A 17,664-nucleotide genomic window follows, 5' to 3' on the forward strand; every position below is an offset into this window, starting at 1 on the left:
CTGAATACACCCGGACATCCAAAAATTTATGCAAGCATCATAATATTATGCCTTAGTGTTTGGCATGAGAAAAATCCATTCGTCGCGCAATTTGGATCGTTTTTCGCGCTTATGCGCATTCCGTCGTAATTAACCGAACATCGCGATCGTACGACTAAACGAGCCAACATCCGGCATATTTTTGAGCATGTTTCATGTCCACAATGTTTAGGCATCATTTTAGGGCCTTGAAAATGGCTTAACGAGCCTTAAACATGTCGGAAATGGCCTTAATACGCAACGGGGACTGAAATGAAAACATTGGAAAGTGTTTGCTGAACAGGGGGACCTTAGCGTGACACCTAGCCCCCTTGGCGTCACGCGAGGCCCCTTCTAATCAGCAAAAGTCATTTTTCAGCTGTTAACAGCCCTTAGAAACCTCCAAAGGGCAATGCCACTTGTCAAAACCCTATGGTGGGGGCAAAATAAGCCACCACAACTTTGCGACAAGTGTACGGATTAGATCATGGCACGATATTCAAGAAACGATCCTAACGGTCTTGCTTTTCCTATAAATACCCCCCCCCCATTTTGGTTAAAACCCACAAAAATCTGATCTTAAACTCTAAGTTGAGGCCTTTGCTTCATACCTGAGCTTCTGGATCGATATTAGCTTTTAGGGACCCTTCGTAAGTGTTCTTTCGTTCTTTTAATCGCTTTCTAGTCCTAAAGTCAAACTATGTTTGACTTTCTGCGTTGACCAGCCTATGGTCAACCCGAAGTTCGTTTGAACTTCATAACGTGAGCGTGATCACGATGGTTATAGTCCATAGTAACTATACCTACTGATTACCACGTTATCCAGGCTCAGTGACGAGTCGTAGTTTCGGCCAAAATGCGCATTCTTGCGTATTTTGTAACCAAACTACTCGTGGATATCAAAACCGTTTGTTTTGATACCAAATATGTTTTCTAAACTTAGTTAAGCATGTTCTAACATGCTTAGCTCGTCACTTTTAGTATAGTGCTTATATAGGGTCGTAAGGTAAGCGATCTAAACAATCGCTTATACTTTCGAACCCGACCCATTTGGTCGATCATTAGGATCCGACCAAACACATTAGGTGACCATAGTTGTATAGGGAATAACCTTCCGAGGTTATACCTTATGGTTACGACGTTAGGCGTTCCAAACGCGTTTTACGCGAACGACGCGTTAAGGTAGCATAAGCTACCTAAACGGGTCGAAATGGGTCGTAAGCACTTAGGTTAGGTTTCATTTTAGTATGTAGGCTTTGTTAAACCATATTTCACGAGTCTCCATACTCGTTTGGTTTACGAACCCGCATACTATCCGATCCTCCGATTTAGGTCCGGTATATTAACATAGTTACCTATATTAGGTGTCGTTTGATATCCGTGATCTCTAGCATTATTTGGTTGTTATACAAGGACTTTAAAGCAATCTCATGTGAGTACATAAACCCCTCTTTTACTGTTTTCCAAATTGTTTTGGGGTGAAACACATGTGCCTACTTGTTACTTTCATGCTTTCCTGTTTTCACATCATATACTTGCTATGTTCATTAGTACATTTATAGTACATGATTTCATTACATTTTATGCTATGTATGCCCATTGTGTGCGTACTTAGTACATTGTTTTACATTATATTCTATGCTATGTATGCCCATTGTGTGCGTACTTAGTACATTGTTTTACATTACATTTTATGCTATGTATACCCATTGTGTGCGTACTTAGTACATTGTTTTACATTACATTTTATGCTATGTATGCCCTTTGTGTGCGTACTTAGTACATCATTTTACATTACATTTTATGCTATGTATGCCCATTGTGTGCATACTTAATACAATTATTCATCACATGCTTACATTTTGGTATGACATTTGGTTTGTTTAGATTAAACAATGTACATTCATTAACATTAGCTACGCCGCTCGTTAGTAGGTAATGGTACCATAGGACTTGACAACTCCCATTCCTGAAATCTCGGGTTTGTTTGGATTAGAAGGAATGACCGAATTCGATAAACAATAACACATATAGACCTTTAATTTGTTTAAAGGTCTATCACCATAGTCACAAAGGCTTGAATGTATGCATTTTCACAATACCGCATAAATGTTTGTATCAGTATAGCATGCATTTGTTCCGCAAAACATAACTTTGATTATTTCAATACCCTGTTTTTGTGCATTTTTACCTATGGCCTAGTTGATATATTTCATATGCCATACATGATATTTTGGATACACATTACATGTTTTACATTAAACATAAACAATTTGACAATTGATATACACATTTGGTGGTTTACATTAGACATGGACATTTTGATATGGTTTACACAATAACACTTGACAATTGATTTATACATGAACAATATACATTGGTGGTTGGTTTGGGTAAATGGTTTGAGTAACGTGGCGTATGTAATATGATACAAACATGGTGGATACGCCGCTGGTACTTCCTATACATAAGTGTTTGTATAATATTACATATCGTAGCGTTATCTAAATCATTTCATTTTAGACATATTACGTTTTACACAAATAACATATTCTTCACAAGACATTATTTTTACAAACAACTTATCTTATACAAACTCATTTTTTACTAGGTTATCCATTTAACCTTACATTTAATTATACATATCATCTGATCTTATCGTTTTCAAATGATTTACAAGACAAAGCAAATTACAAGGTTCATGACTAAACATTTTCTCAAACATAAGTCATGAATTCTATTTTCACCAAACCTATGTATCTCACAGGCATTTTTATGCTGACGTACCTACTTTCACAGGTGTTTTCAGGAGCTGTCGCATAGGATGATGATTGTGATACTAGGGCGGACCTGTGCCTTAGAGACTTAAAACGAAGATAGACCTAGTTTAATTATGTTAGAAACTCTTTATTTCCTGTTTGAAGACAATGTAACGCTTTTGTTTGATAAATAAAATATAACTATGCCATGGTTGTGAAACAAATAATTCTGTCTCAACACTCCCCGACGTTTCCGCCGCGGTTGCATGTTATACGCAGTCGGGGTGTGACAGAATAAATGTTAAAACGAGACCCCACGGTGTAAACCATGAAACGAGTCAAAATGAGTAAAATTAAGATGAACTAATGCTAGTGATAAATGAAAGTTTGTTAAGACGAGACCCCATGGTGTAAACCATGAAATGGGTCAAAACGAGTAAAATTATGATGAACTGATGCTGGTGATAAATGAAAGTTTGTTAAGACAAGAGCCCATGATGTAAACCATGAAACGGGTCAATATGAGTAAAATTAAGATGAACTAATGTTGGTGATAAATGAAAGTTTGTTAAGATGAGACTCCATGGTGTAAACCATGAAACGGGTCAAAATGGATAAAACTACAACTATATTTTGGTAATAAGTGACAATCTATTAAGTTAAGACATCACAAGATCAGAACCCCAACGTAGTTTATAAAGCATAGCCTTTATCAGGCAGCGCCTTCGCATCCGTTGTTGGGTTCAAGATCGATCGGACAGGGTATCAAATCAGTGATCAGGGGTTAAAACACTTACAAAGGGGCAGAGCTTCATGAATTTAGGGGTATTGGGGTATATATTTTCGAGTTATATGTAGAGAGAAAGAAAGAAATGTTGAGCGATTTGAACTGTAGCTGAAACGTTCTATTTATACGAAATTTTTGATTCCGTCACGCTCCACGGAGCACAAAGCTAATCCTGCCGCGGCCCGCGAGAGCCTTCTAGCTAGGCTTAGGTTTGACCAATCATAGGTGTAGGCTGGACACGTGGACGACATGTGTCCCTAGACGTGTCCGGATAGATATGAGGCCTCCACAACCAGCGGAGGGTTTCATTTAGTCTGTCGCGGGCCGCGACAGACATGTAAATTTTATTTTTTTTCATTTTTCGAACTAAGTAACGATACGCGAGTTCGGTTTTTCGATTACGGGGTGTTTTTGGATATTTTTGAGGGTTGTTATATTTAGCCGTTCATTTTATAACGTTTTGAATCCAATTTTGTTCATTTTATAACGTTTTGAGTCCAATTTTGTTAAAAAAAAACGTGGACTTAAATGGTTAAAATTTGAACTCAAAGAGACTCAAATAGTTATAAAAAAGGGTTATTGGATTTTATCACTTCCAACTATTGGGTATTGGCCACTGCAACTCCTAACTATCACATTAACTTACACCACTCCCAATTAACACTTTGTTTGTTGTGTCACTCCGCAGGTGAACATTTCTTAGTGTTTGACTTGTGTTATTGATGATATTAGGCTAACACTTTATGAATTACTAATGACTGTAGGTGAATCTGTTCCTAAAAGACAAAGGGGGAGCATAAAACCACACAACCAGAGTGACACGACACCCAAAGTGATAAGTTGGGAGTGATGAGAGTCAAAGTGATAGTTGAGAGTGGCAGCGGACAATACCCAATTGTTGAGAGTGATAAAATCCAATAACCCGATAAAAAAGGCGTCTAGGGACTCAGAACGTTAAATATTTTGATTTTGGACTCAAATGGTTAAAACCACTAAAACACAAGGACTCAAAAAGTAATTTACTAAAAATTATATTTCTTTTAACTTTTTAGTTAATAATTTAACAGTAAGGGTATTTAGGTCCTTTCACACCCACTTAACTGAGAAAACTAACTCTTATTCACGTTACGGACTATTTGAGAATGAGTGTGCGAAAGTTGGGGACTATAGATGTAATTTTAGAAATATAAGGATTATAGATGAAACTTGAGCAAATTAGGACTATCTGGATACTTTTCTCTAAAAAAGAAAAAAAATGTATTTTTTAACGTAATTATAAGAATATTATTAAAAGAAGATATTTAAGCTCTAAGCACCCCATCCTCCTTAACAAAATAAACTAAAGCTTCATATGTTAACTCCACAAACATGTGTTAGGGGTTGTTTGTGTACCTCTTAATGAGGCTTTTAATGGTTTAGATCTCTTACTAGTTCAGCATTTAATAGTTAATGGTTCAGACTGATTGTTTCACAAGCAGATGTCTGAATGGTTCAGACATTTGCCTCTCAATGGTTAAGATTTATACAGAGTCTGAATGGTTAAGACCTCTAATCTGAATTGGTCAGACATTTGTCTCTGAACCGTTAAGCATTATACAGGCTCTTAATGGTTCAGAACTCTTACTAGTTCAGCACTTAATGGTTCAGCCTCTTACTAGTTCAGCACTTAACCATTCAGATGTTACGAAAAGCCCCTTACATGTGTATGACAATTGTTTATACGTCATGTAATTTCGATGCCACGTCTTTGAGAATTAAAATAAATATTAAGAGAGTGACTGCAAAGATATTTAATTTGGTTGATTCTAGAAGACCCAACTGTTTGTGACAAAATCCACTGCCATTTGTCAACATATTTCTAGAATAATATAAAGGAGGGACCCATGGCATTATAGCCTACTGATATCTTAATGGTGGGATAAGGCTTATAACCATTAGGTTATGGGTTCGATTCTCACAAAGGGGGTTTTTCCCAGATTGATTGTGTTTCCTCCTGAATTGGTGTATAGGCATTATTGCCTAGTGGAGATGGATATGGTCGGGTGGTTCTGCTGGTGGCACGATTATACTCCAGTGGTCCGTCAGTGATCCAAATTTGCCGTTCGAAAAAAAAGAATATAAAGGAGGGTCCTACGTGCCGGAAAAATGTTAAATTTCCGACTAATACGCTCATGTTGTTTCCCAACATATGTATTTATGGATACGGGCGGTGGAATTAGCTCATTAATTTAGGGGGTATTCTGAAAATTATTTTATCATGGAGTCATACAATAATAAAAAACGATAATAAATTGAAATGGGTCTTTTTCAATTATAATATTGTTTTAGGTATTTGGCTAACTTTATCAATTATATTTAAGGTTTCTCAATTCTATTATTATTAACTAAGTTAGAACCCCGTGTATTACACGGGTTGAATAAATGTAATATTATATATTAAATAATAAAATATTTTTATGAACCCCGTATATTGTACGGGTTAAATAAATGTAATTTTATATATCAAATAATAAAAAAAGTTATATATTTAAAAACCATGTGTATTACACAGATTAAATAAATGTAATTTTGTATGGTAAATATTAAAAATGTCGTATCTTTAAAAAACCCGTGTATACTCCGGTTGAATAAATCTACCAAAAAATAAAAAAATTCCATCCTTAAAAACCCTGTATATTACACGTGTTGAATAGATCTAAAACAGAGTTATATCTTTAAAGACCATGCGTATTACACAGATTAAAAAATATAATTTTATATATTAAATTTTAAAAACGTCGTATCTTTAAAAAAACTCGTGTATAGTCGAGTTGAAAAATCTACCAAATAAAACAGAGTTATATCTTTAAAGACCATGTGTATTACACAAATTAAATAAATGTAATTTTGTATATTAAATTCTAAAAACACCGTATCTTTAAAAAAAAACTCATGTATAGTCAGTCGGGTTGAAAAATCTACCAAATAATAAAAAAAATTATATCCTTAAAACACCCAGTGTATTACACGTGTTGAATAAATCTAATTTCACATAGCAAATGATAAAAAAGTTATATCTTTAAAAACTTCGTATATTACGCGGGTTATATAAATGTAACTTTGAATAGTAAATAATAAAAAAGTTATTTTTAAAAACCTCACGTTTTACACGAGTTGAATAAATATAATTTTGTATAACAAATAACAAAAAAAGTTATATTTTTAATAAATTAGGATAATATTTATTATTAATTTATTATTTATATATTTTATATAAGATAAGTAGGAAAGAGAGGTATTTGTTTTAAAAATATATTAAATTAACAATTTAGATTTGTGGATAATATTTTATTAAAGTATGACAAGATTTAATATTAATTTATTATTTATTTGTTTAGTTAATATAAGATAAATATAGATTTGATGATACCCTCAATGAATGACACGTGTCCAAAAGCTGGTTTCTTTTATTATAGTAGATAGATTTGGGCTTATTTTATCATTCAGACTTAATCATTCTACAAGTTTTCGAGTTGTAAAATATTTGGGCTTTTAAAAAATGGGATTTTAGTAATATCACGTATCATATTTTTGGTTAAGGGTATCCTCGTATTTTTTTATGGGTATCCTTTGTATAAAATCGAAAAAAAAACACTACGAATACGTTATAGTGTTTAGTTGTAACACCGCACCCAAAACCCGGGCGATCATGCATAGTTGATACCTGACTTAGTAGCGGAATTGTAACTTTCCTTGGAACTTGTTAATCCTATGATATGTTTAAAAGACGATTTTTATGTCAGTTTATGCTGGTGAGCACATGCATAGTTATATAAAAACAATCATTTCTTTTATGAACAATTAACAGTACCAGTTCTATTTACATGATACATATAGGTTGGCACATGTCTTGGTTACCTTAGCATGTCCACATTTACTTTTACAGGTGTGGGTATACATCCCTTCCACTTTACATACTAAACAAATACCCGTATTGGGCTGACGTACTGTCATTATATAAGACGGTGGCATACTGCCTATTATGAGCGTATTTTACTACCAGGCAACCCATACTGGGAGGGCTGATTGCGGTTTCCCCAGCCTCAATACCTTATTACATATCCATGGATCCGAAACACCCCAATGTCCATGCATGTATGATACATCACATGCATTTATTTATTAGGCTTAGGTGTGTTGCTGGCCTTACATGATCTGAACACCTCCTTCACAACACATATATTTATTACACAAACATATATCATAATTTTTGGGAAAACAAACATGATACTCACCTGTTTAACAGTTGTTAAATAGCTGCTAGTACGATCAGGTACTATCTCAGAGTTCTGACACAATTACATAATCCTAGGTTAGGCAATGGCACACCTTAGTAGTCATTATCATGATTGGATATTGATTAGTGTTGCCTTGTTTAAGCATGATTGATCAATCCATGCCTAACTAAGACTAGGTTACCCAATACTCGCCCCTGACAATAACCCTAGTACCTAAAAGTAATACTACTACCAATAATATGTTACTAGTAATAATAATACTAATATTAACTACTAAAAATAAATTACTAGACATAAACTTATACGAGAGCATACCTTAAAACCTTCTATGGCATGTTGATGTAGAGTTTCCCTACTCCTAGTCCTGCTCCTACTCGTGCTCAAGAAAAACGACTACTAACAACACCCAACGGGGTGTCGTATACTCGGGATTCTCTATACTAGAGCGTTTCCAAAAAGAAATTGATACTAAAAAGTGAAACTATTAAGTTGGATATATACAAAAGACAAGCACAAAGGTTCAATGTGGGATATATTGACGTGCTAGCTAGCTTAGTTATATAATGCAGCTGCTTTACTCGTTTTTCTCGTATAACTTTTAAAATATAACGTTGTATAAAACGATGAATATGTCATTGAGACGAGCTCATTATATATACTTCTAATTTGCAACACTAAAATGCATAACATGGTTGTATTTTGTGCATTACTGATGTTCAGAGCATTTGATATTTGTACCTTAGGTTTTTAGGGGCTGACAAGCTAAATCAGCTCTTCTCCATTTACCCCTCCTCACCAGCACGACAGAGAGAGAAGAGAGAACAGAGGAATGGCCGCCGCCAACGGTTGTGCTTCACAACGGGGATGCGACGCTCATAACAGCGGTGGATTTTAGAAAAAAGAGAAAACGGACGGAGCACTGGTTAGGGTTTCCAAAATCCGTTCACCAATATCATCCCTCCGATAGCACTCTAGAAATGGTGGTTTATTGGATAACAAATAAGAGGGTTATGTATCTTAGAACAAGATAGAGATGACGGTGATGATTCAGATATGGGAGTTCCGGCGACGTGTAGCAAATCCTCCGGTCACAAAACTCAGGGCCGGCCTTGGGGGTGGGTGATCCGCACCCCCGGCCGAGGCCTGATTTCCAAAGGGGCACAAAGATTCTTTTATATATACATCCATCCGCCAATAAAGAATGAAGATTTTTTAATAGGGGCGACATCTTTTTGAGCTATGTTTCTGTAAGTTCTGTTAGTGCTTGAATGTTTCTTACAACCTTTGATAACTTGGTGAAACTGATTAAATTGACTAAAAATCCAATAGCGATTTTGCTTTATTGACTACTAAAATGAGTCCTTGTCATGCATGTAGTTGTGCCATTTAATGTAAGTTGAAACAGGTTTGGATAGCAACTATTATTTCAGTTACATTACTCAATGCATAACACTTTTTTGGTTGGGTTCTCATGAGATTAGAAGCAGGTACCTGACCATCACACACTGTTTTTGCAATGTCTTTAGAAAATATGACCCTTAAGTTACTTCAGATTATCAGAAAGGATTAATAACTGACTACAAAATATGGCCTGTGTGTGTTTTTCTGTAACATTTTAATGTTTGCTTAGCACAAATACTGTTAACCAAATTTAAGGGTGCTGCTGCATTCTTTAGGTATGAATTTTTATAGTGTTTGGTTTTATTGTTATGCATTTGAGGTTGCTTATCGCCCCTACATTCAATCACTGATATAAAGGTAACTTATTTACCAAAACAGGTACAATGATTGGCTGTCGTGTATGCATATCCAGAATTATCCTAACTCACCTTAGCGATGAGCATTTGGTACTGGGCAATGTTTTAAAATCCGGTTTTTATACCGTACCGGATTGGGCTCAGAAACGGTTCAACCATGTGTACCGGACGGTTTAACCGGTTCTACCGGATGGTTCAACCGGTACTACCAGCCGGTTTACTGGGTACTGGTTCCGAGTTTTCTGTATTGAATTACCTTCATTCGGTACCCACTTTTTGGCATTTTCGAAACCGGTTTTTTTCAGTTCGGTACCGGTACGTTGCCAGTTTTTACCTTCAGTCTTACCCCGTGTCGTGTTAATACCAGTACTCAGGAGAAAAAAGGTGGCAGACGGGAGGCGCGTATCGGTCAGCTTGTAGGAGAAAATAGGTTGCTCAAACTTGTGGTATGTTTTCTTTCATACTACATACCTTCTACATTGTGAATAAACTATAGCCTATTGATACCTTCATTAAATTAGAGTTGTTCACTTTGCAATGAAAATTATAGTTTGAACTGCTAACTACGGTTTTGGAATATGGCAAACCAAACTGGGTTGGTTGGGTTGCCCAGACTGGCCAAACTAGCCTAAAGAGTTTGGAAAAAAAACTGGCAAAGGAAAATCGTCTCGGACCTGCTAAACCAACCTTAAATCGTGGATGGTACCGTATAGACACACTACTTCAAATGACAGGATGAATCCCAGGATTTGTACAAAAGGCAACAGTTGAGAGAGTTGGCTATTCTAAAGAATAACCTTCGATGGCACAACACACAGCCAAAAGGCAGTGTGTCTCCTTTTGGTTCCAATAGAATAAAACGTGCCAAGACCAGGTTCCGAGGAACCCGACATCGTACTCGGGCTACTTTAAAACTAAAGAATTATTTATATAACGTTGTACTTGTAGTTGTTACTCGGATTTCTATGACGAAAGAAGTATGATAAGCTTAAACAAAACTGGTATGAATCTGTTCGATTGCACGCCCATTTCGTTGCCCGTGGCGCAACGCGCACGGGTCACTTTTCTAGTTTTTATCTATATTTTAACCTAAGTTTCATTGAAAACGGAGTAATGTTAGAAATAATATAATTTTATTATTAATATTAAACGGTCTCCTATAATAGCCAAGGCTCGTCAAGATAATTCATATTTCAAACAACCATTATAGTTGTTACTTGTTCGTTTAACAATATATGAAATATAAATTACATATTTCACATGTTTATAACTAGTACATTAACGTTCAGGGTATCACACTAGTTTAGTCGATTTCCTTTGCAGTTCTTGAGATCAAGAACTTTTAAATAGTATAGGGAGTATAATGTAAGTCTTGAATAGTATGAGGGGTCTTTTGTAATAGTTTAGTTGTACAAAAAAGATGATCGGAATGAGAGTGGGTATCGATTACTTGAATGAACTTTCTTGATTAGTTTCTTTCTCTTAATTCTCTCTCAAATCTGCACGTATCAGACGACAAAAAAATTAATTTGAGTTGAGTTTTAAAATGGAGGAGCGGGGAACACCACGCCGCCTCCCTTTATCCCACTACTTTCCAGGTTGAGTTTGGCCACCCTCTCAAGGCGCCCCGAATTTCTCTCTTCCTATTTTAAAAGATTATCTAGAAAAGGGTGAGGAATGATGGATGGATATAACAGAGGTTCAGTAGTGAGGAACAATGGAGCTATGCCTACACAACAAATCAACAATGGAGCTATGCTTAGACCCTAGATATTTTAGAGCGTCATAAAATGAAAGGGTTTTATGATTTTTTTTAGTTTTTGACTTCTTGACTTTTATAGTCACGCGCAACGGAGGAACAATGGAGCTATGCCTACACAACAAATCAACAATATGATAAGTAATTATCATTTTGTACTTTCGATTCACTTTGCATTGATCTTATTCAAGTTGTGCTTTCGATTCACTTATTCCTCCATTTTTCTTTTGCAGTGTCACATCATCTTTTGTGCTTCCCATTCACTTGGGCATTCTTTAAATTATTGAAGTAAAATCTTTTGAATAAGTTTTATTTCTATTTTTGTATACATGCAAAAGATACAATATTTAAAAAAGAATCAGTGGCGCAATATTTTAAATAGCATAAAAATTAGTTGTGTATATATTAGAGAGGCTTTATGTACTCCATTTTTGATAATCTAAACCATAATGCTAGACTTGGGTAAGTGTATTAGATTTATCAAAATGAATGCTTGTATACCTTGTTTAAGAAAATTTAAAGGGTCCGGGCAAGGCAGGCCAACAAACAAGCCAAAGGAGGCTGGTGGCTGAGAACAAGGGGTGCCCAGCCCTTGTCGAGCGCGCATAACAGCCCAAGTTAACCATTGGGTGTCAGCCCAATGGCCACCAGCCCGCATTCTAACCCGGAGGTGGCAGGTTCGAGTCTTGCTCGTTCCCAATGCCCCTACGGTACCGGATTTACCCCCAGACTCAGGCTTGCTGGGTGGCGGTCTGCGAGGTGGGATCACCTCGGCGGTTGGGAGGACCGTGGAATATCCCCCCCCCCCTCCCACAAGCGCTCCTCCCACCCGCCAAGCCCAGACGTTGCCTGCCCACTCACACAACAACTCTTGATTTCATGTCCAACGACTCGTGAATGTGCCTCGACGACCAACAAACCTCGAAAATTATGATTCCTCGAAAAATTAATATATGTTTCTGTCACTTTACTATTGGTTTCGGGAGTCTAATTCGATAGATTTGAATATATTACACTTGATACAAGAAGAGTATCTAATCATGTAGGTGTCCCCAAGGGGTTAAGCGGTGTGCTCACCAAAATGTTTGAAGTTTGAATCTTATAAGGTGTAAACATTTGTGTATTTATCCTAAAAAAAACTATGAATTGTTGTTAAAAAAAATCCAACCATGTAGGTAATTCATAGAATTTGAATGCGAAACATTTCTATCAGATTGATTTCATGCATCTAACCTTGAAAATTTATGGGTGGTGTTTGCATGCGCATAATATCTTATATCTACATGTAGAGGATCCTATAAAAAGTGCTTAAAGTGTGAGAAGTGTATTATAACACTATATATAATACTATATAACACCATATAAACACCGTATAACAATATGTAACACCATATAATACCATATAACACTAACACTATATATCATTATATAACAAATATAACACTATCAGGCAACCTATAGTGTTATATTTGTTATATAATGATATATAGTGTTAGTGTTATATGGTATTATATGGTGCTACATATTGTTATACGGTATTTATATGGTGTTATATAGTATTATATATAGTGTTATAATACACTTCTCACAATTTAGGCCCTTTTTACACTATTCTTACCCTATATCTACATATGTTCGCAAACGTCCGGATAATCGCACATGCTATGCTAAAATCCGTTTTTACACTATAGGCGGTGTCAGTGGTTACACTCAGGAGGGGATCTAGCATACGCTGAAGAGTAACCCGCGCTATATCTCAACTTTCTTTGCAAATTAAACTTTTAATGTAATTTTTTTCTTCATCGTTGTTTTATGTATTGATAACTCTTGTACCAAGTTTTTTAACCTATATTACCGCTCAACTTTTCTTATATATATATGCGTCACTTATACTAGTGGTGGACAAGATAGTTAAATAAATTAAGCATATGATAACAAAAATACCTATTTAAACTAATAATAATAAGTAAATTATAAAAAAACATTATGGTTAGAAGTATTTGTAGTTAATTACTCAAATTAAGAAGTGATGCATGATATACCATTCTTTTTTATATGAAAAGTGAAAACCTTTAATTAAATAAGCCATATGAAAAATCATTGAAAAATTGCCACGTTTGATTAGTAGCTTTTGATTCTTCGCCTGAAAATACATTTTAAATAACTTCGCTAAAGATCTTTTCTAGCAAAGATATTTAATTTTATGACAATAAATAATTGAATAATGAGGTGCAGCTCAACAACCCCATCGTTGTTTCCAGCAGCCAATGAGAACGGTAGATTGACAACTATATAGTCGGTGTAAATATCAAACATGACAAGACGACTATTTTATTATTTCTGTTTTCTTATTTTTATTTTTTTATTAAAGGCAACTTTTATCATTAACACCCCCAACAACTACTTACATTTAGGATATCTTTGGCAAAAGTGGCTGGTGGCTGTTGGCTGGTGGCTGATGACTAGTAGCTGTACTACTATAAAATGGAGTATTAGACGGTGTTGAATATTTATTTTAGACAGGGTTAAAGCAATAACACCGTCTTAAAATCAAGGATAGGGTTAAAGCAATAACACCGTCTTAAAATCAAGGATCAATGTGCTGCTCTGATTAAAATATTTAAGAAAATTCAAAAGAATCTCGTCTAATGCTTAAATACCGTCTTATACTAATTTATACAACCTTTAGACGGTGTTGTCTTTGAACAACGTTTTATAAACCTTATACACTCTTTTGACAATACATTTCTTCTTTAACCAAATAAAAAAAAAAAAAAAAAACCCTAGCCACCACCAAAACATTCTCTCTACTGCCGGACATTAAAGGAATCGCATACTTGTCTACCACCAGTAACGTAAATAACAAGAACCCTCTTTCGATTCTTTTTGTTTTGGTGAATTTTGTATGCATGTATTTCGGAAATCCTTTGCTGGACACCATCTCAAGTCGGTTTCTTGTGATTTAACATCTTCACCATCTTCTTCCCAAACCAGATTTATAAAAGGCAAAACCGTAATTTTATTATTATTATTTAATTTTTATGAAAAAAAAATATACGTTTAGGTTAGGTTGTTGTGTTCTTATATAAAGGAAATCTTATATGTATGTATATATAGCAAGAAAATCGTTTTTTTTTTTCATTTGTATTTACATAAAGGTAATCGTTTAATAACTTGTTATGACTTTGATTTCACAGAATTATTTTGGATTTGAAATTTATCTAGTGTTTTTTTTTTCTATTTTGTTATCAAACCTATTTTGACTTTGGAGATAAGCTGATTACATTCTATCTACAATTCGCATATTTGTACAAGAAGAAGAGGTTGAGATTATCACCCATGGCTGCAACTGATCCTGTCGAAACTGGTAGTAGAATGAGATTGGGATTTTATTATGAGATTGAAGATTCAATATACAATTTCCATTGTTTTATATCACGTTATCAGCACCTCTGCTCTATAATTCTTTGATTGTTGAAGATCCCTCATTCTCTAAGTTGGTGGTTTGCTAGTTGCTGTCCTTGACTCCAATATTTCCATACATTCAGTTTTTTTTTCAGATTCATCCATTCAGGTACGTAACAGCCTTAAATCTCTGATTTATTTTATTTGGATGATATACTTGTTTTTATTAGATAGACACGTACCATGTGCATAGATAGAATATATTTTCTTTTTTTTAAAAAAAAAAAAGAAAAAAAAAGAACAACATTGTTTGATTTGAGTTGACAGCGCACACATCAAACCTACTGACCTACATCTTCTGATTGGAAATTGATAAGTTTTTTTTTAATTGTTTCAAACAAAAACCGGCTGTCATCTTCTTTATAGTTGAACATTAGTTTAGTTTTGATTGTTTATCTCATTCTAAAGGATAATACAAAATCATTTTTAGTTAACAAAAAAAAAAAAAAAAAAAAAAAACATCAACAACCGTTTCTTTTCATTCAGAACAAAAGAAATAAGCTTTTAGATCTGGATTTTAGGACCAACATCAACAAGCTTTTAGATCAAGTTTTTTTAAGAAAAAGGGGGTCTTGCTTTAGATCTCGTAACCAGGCTACAAGATGGAGATCCCGTTTTTGACGTACCTACTGTGCCGGAACCCTAAGTTTTGGGTTGCTGATGAAAACCTCTTACCGGAGAGTTTCCATTGTTTGGTCGCCGATGTCTTCTATTCTAAATCTTTGGTTTTTTTTTGTACCCCATCGATCTTTGTTTTTTTTCTTTTCGTTTTCGAGTTCTCTGGTTTGTTTCCGGGAATCCCCTTTGTGACGAGCCTCGTCGCCACCTATGATGGCGAGTTTTACGCGACAGTTACGGCCTACAACCGTTCATATCGGAACCAGAAGATAAAACCATCAGAGCGATTTTTCTGGAAGAAGTAATGTGATAGCATTTTTCAAGGAGAAACGTTTTCTTAGTTTTGGCGATTTTTCTGGAAGAAGTAATGTGATAGCATTTTTTTTCAAGGAGGCAGTTTTGTTTTGTTGAAAGCCTTTACCCTATCATATATTATTTTATTTTTCCCAGTCTATGACTAAGCCCACATTTTCCAAATTGATCCAGTGACGGACACGTTTTTTTTTCCCATACCATTATTTTTAATTTTTTTTTGAAACTGAAACTTTATAAAATATCTTGTACAACACTATCACATCTGTCCCCCACCAACGATTACTATAATTCATATTATTATTAATTAATATTTGATTTTGATCGGAAAGTGTTATACATATATTATGATATAAGTTTTTTTTTTCAATTAAATAAAATACTTTAATAGATGTTGTGCATAACACGAGTATTCCATCACAAGATTCTATACACTAAAAAGTTTCATATATATATTCGTATATACCTTTGAATTCAAATTTGTTATGGAGTTTTTAATTCATTCAATTCAAGTATTAATAATTTACCACACTAATTTTTAACATGCATAATTATAATGTTACAACATAATTACACCATACAAAATTAATAAACAAGTTTATTTTCCTTCTCTATTTATAAACATACTTAAAAGTTTAGAACCTGCAGTTCTAGCAAAAGAGAACCCGAAGTTCTCATGCAATATTTATTTTATACACATGCTCGTTTTTTTTTTAAATATATGAATCTTTCCTTTGTAGCTAAAAATGTCAAACTTGTCAAATCTCAAATTCACTGCACTTGAAATCTCGGGCAACAACTATCCCTCTTGGGCTTTTGATGTTAAAACTCATCTGGAAGCAATGAGTTTGGGGGAGACAATCATTGATGGGAATAAAACGTCCCTTCAAGAAAAAGCTAAAGCTATGGCATTCCTTCGCCTTCATCTTCATGAAGACCTAAAGAGGGAAAACCGTACTGTCGAGGATCCTCTCGAGTTATGGAAAAACATTCAAGAAAGATTTGACCACCTGAAGTTGGTCTTTCTATCAAAAACTCGTTACAAGTGGGTTTATTTAAGGCTACGAGATCATAAGACTGTTAGTGAGTACAACTCTGCCTTTCTTCGCATCACCTCTGAGCTTAAATTATGTGGTGAACAAATCACCGACAAAGACATGATTGAGCAAACTATCTCAACGTTCCATTTATCAAACATGCTCCTGGCGCAGCAGTACAGGGAACGTAATTTTACAAAATATTCTGAGCTAATGTCATGTTTGTTGATCGCGGAACAAAACAACAAGCTCATACTACAAAATCATTAAATGCGTGTTATGTGATGATTTTTTTTAGACTATATTTTTTTTCTTTCTTTGTTTGGTTTTTATTTCAACTCTAGTGGTATTTTATGTTTTTGAACTATTGTTATGGTTTCACTAAAAATCTTTGTGATGTTTGATTCATATTTGTGTGATGTGAGTTTTTTTTACTCAACCAATTAGTTCGTTATATTAATTTATTTTATTATTTCCAGAGGAAATATGTTTACAAGCTCCAATAAAGCCATTATTGGTAATGAATGTCTCGTAGATAGTGGTACTACCAACACTATTCTCAAACATAAGAAATTTTTCTCTGAGTTGTCTCCTGCAGAGACACTTGTTGGTACTATTTCTGGTGTATGTGATCTTATAGAAGGCTCTGGAAGAGCAAGCATCATATTACCATCGGGTACTAAACTAATTATAAATGATGCATTATACTCTAGTAAATCAAGACGAAATTTACTTAGTTTTAAAAGTATTCGACAAAATGGTTACCACCTCAAAACAACATCCGAAAATAATATTGAATACTTACAAATTACTTCAAATGAAAATGGTAAAGATACCATTGTAGAAAAGCTAAAAGCTTTATCCTCTGGATTATA

The 17,664-nt window shown here is 34.7% G+C and overlaps 2 long non-coding RNA genes across 2 annotated transcripts; both read left to right on the forward strand.

Moving 5' to 3' along the window:
• The first annotated feature begins 8,592 nt into the window (after nucleotides 1-8,592).
• On the forward strand, nucleotides 8,593-10,512 carry LOC110864825. The gene is made up of 2 exons (XR_002550110.2): nucleotides 8,593-9,088; nucleotides 9,621-10,512. It is a non-coding gene; the product is annotated as an uncharacterized LOC110864825 (long non-coding RNA).
• A 3,453-nt stretch (nucleotides 10,513-13,965) lies between these two features.
• On the forward strand, nucleotides 13,966-17,195 carry LOC110864826. The gene is made up of 2 exons (XR_002550111.2): nucleotides 13,966-14,931; nucleotides 16,493-17,195. It is a non-coding gene; the product is annotated as an uncharacterized LOC110864826 (long non-coding RNA).
• Nucleotides 17,196-17,664: the final 469 nt, after the last annotated feature.

Source organism: Helianthus annuus, chromosome 6 (genome assembly GCF_002127325.2).
Source record: "Helianthus annuus cultivar XRQ/B chromosome 6, HanXRQr2.0-SUNRISE, whole genome shotgun sequence".
In the NCBI taxonomy this organism is placed as follows: domain Eukaryota; kingdom Viridiplantae; phylum Streptophyta; class Magnoliopsida; order Asterales; family Asteraceae; genus Helianthus; species Helianthus annuus.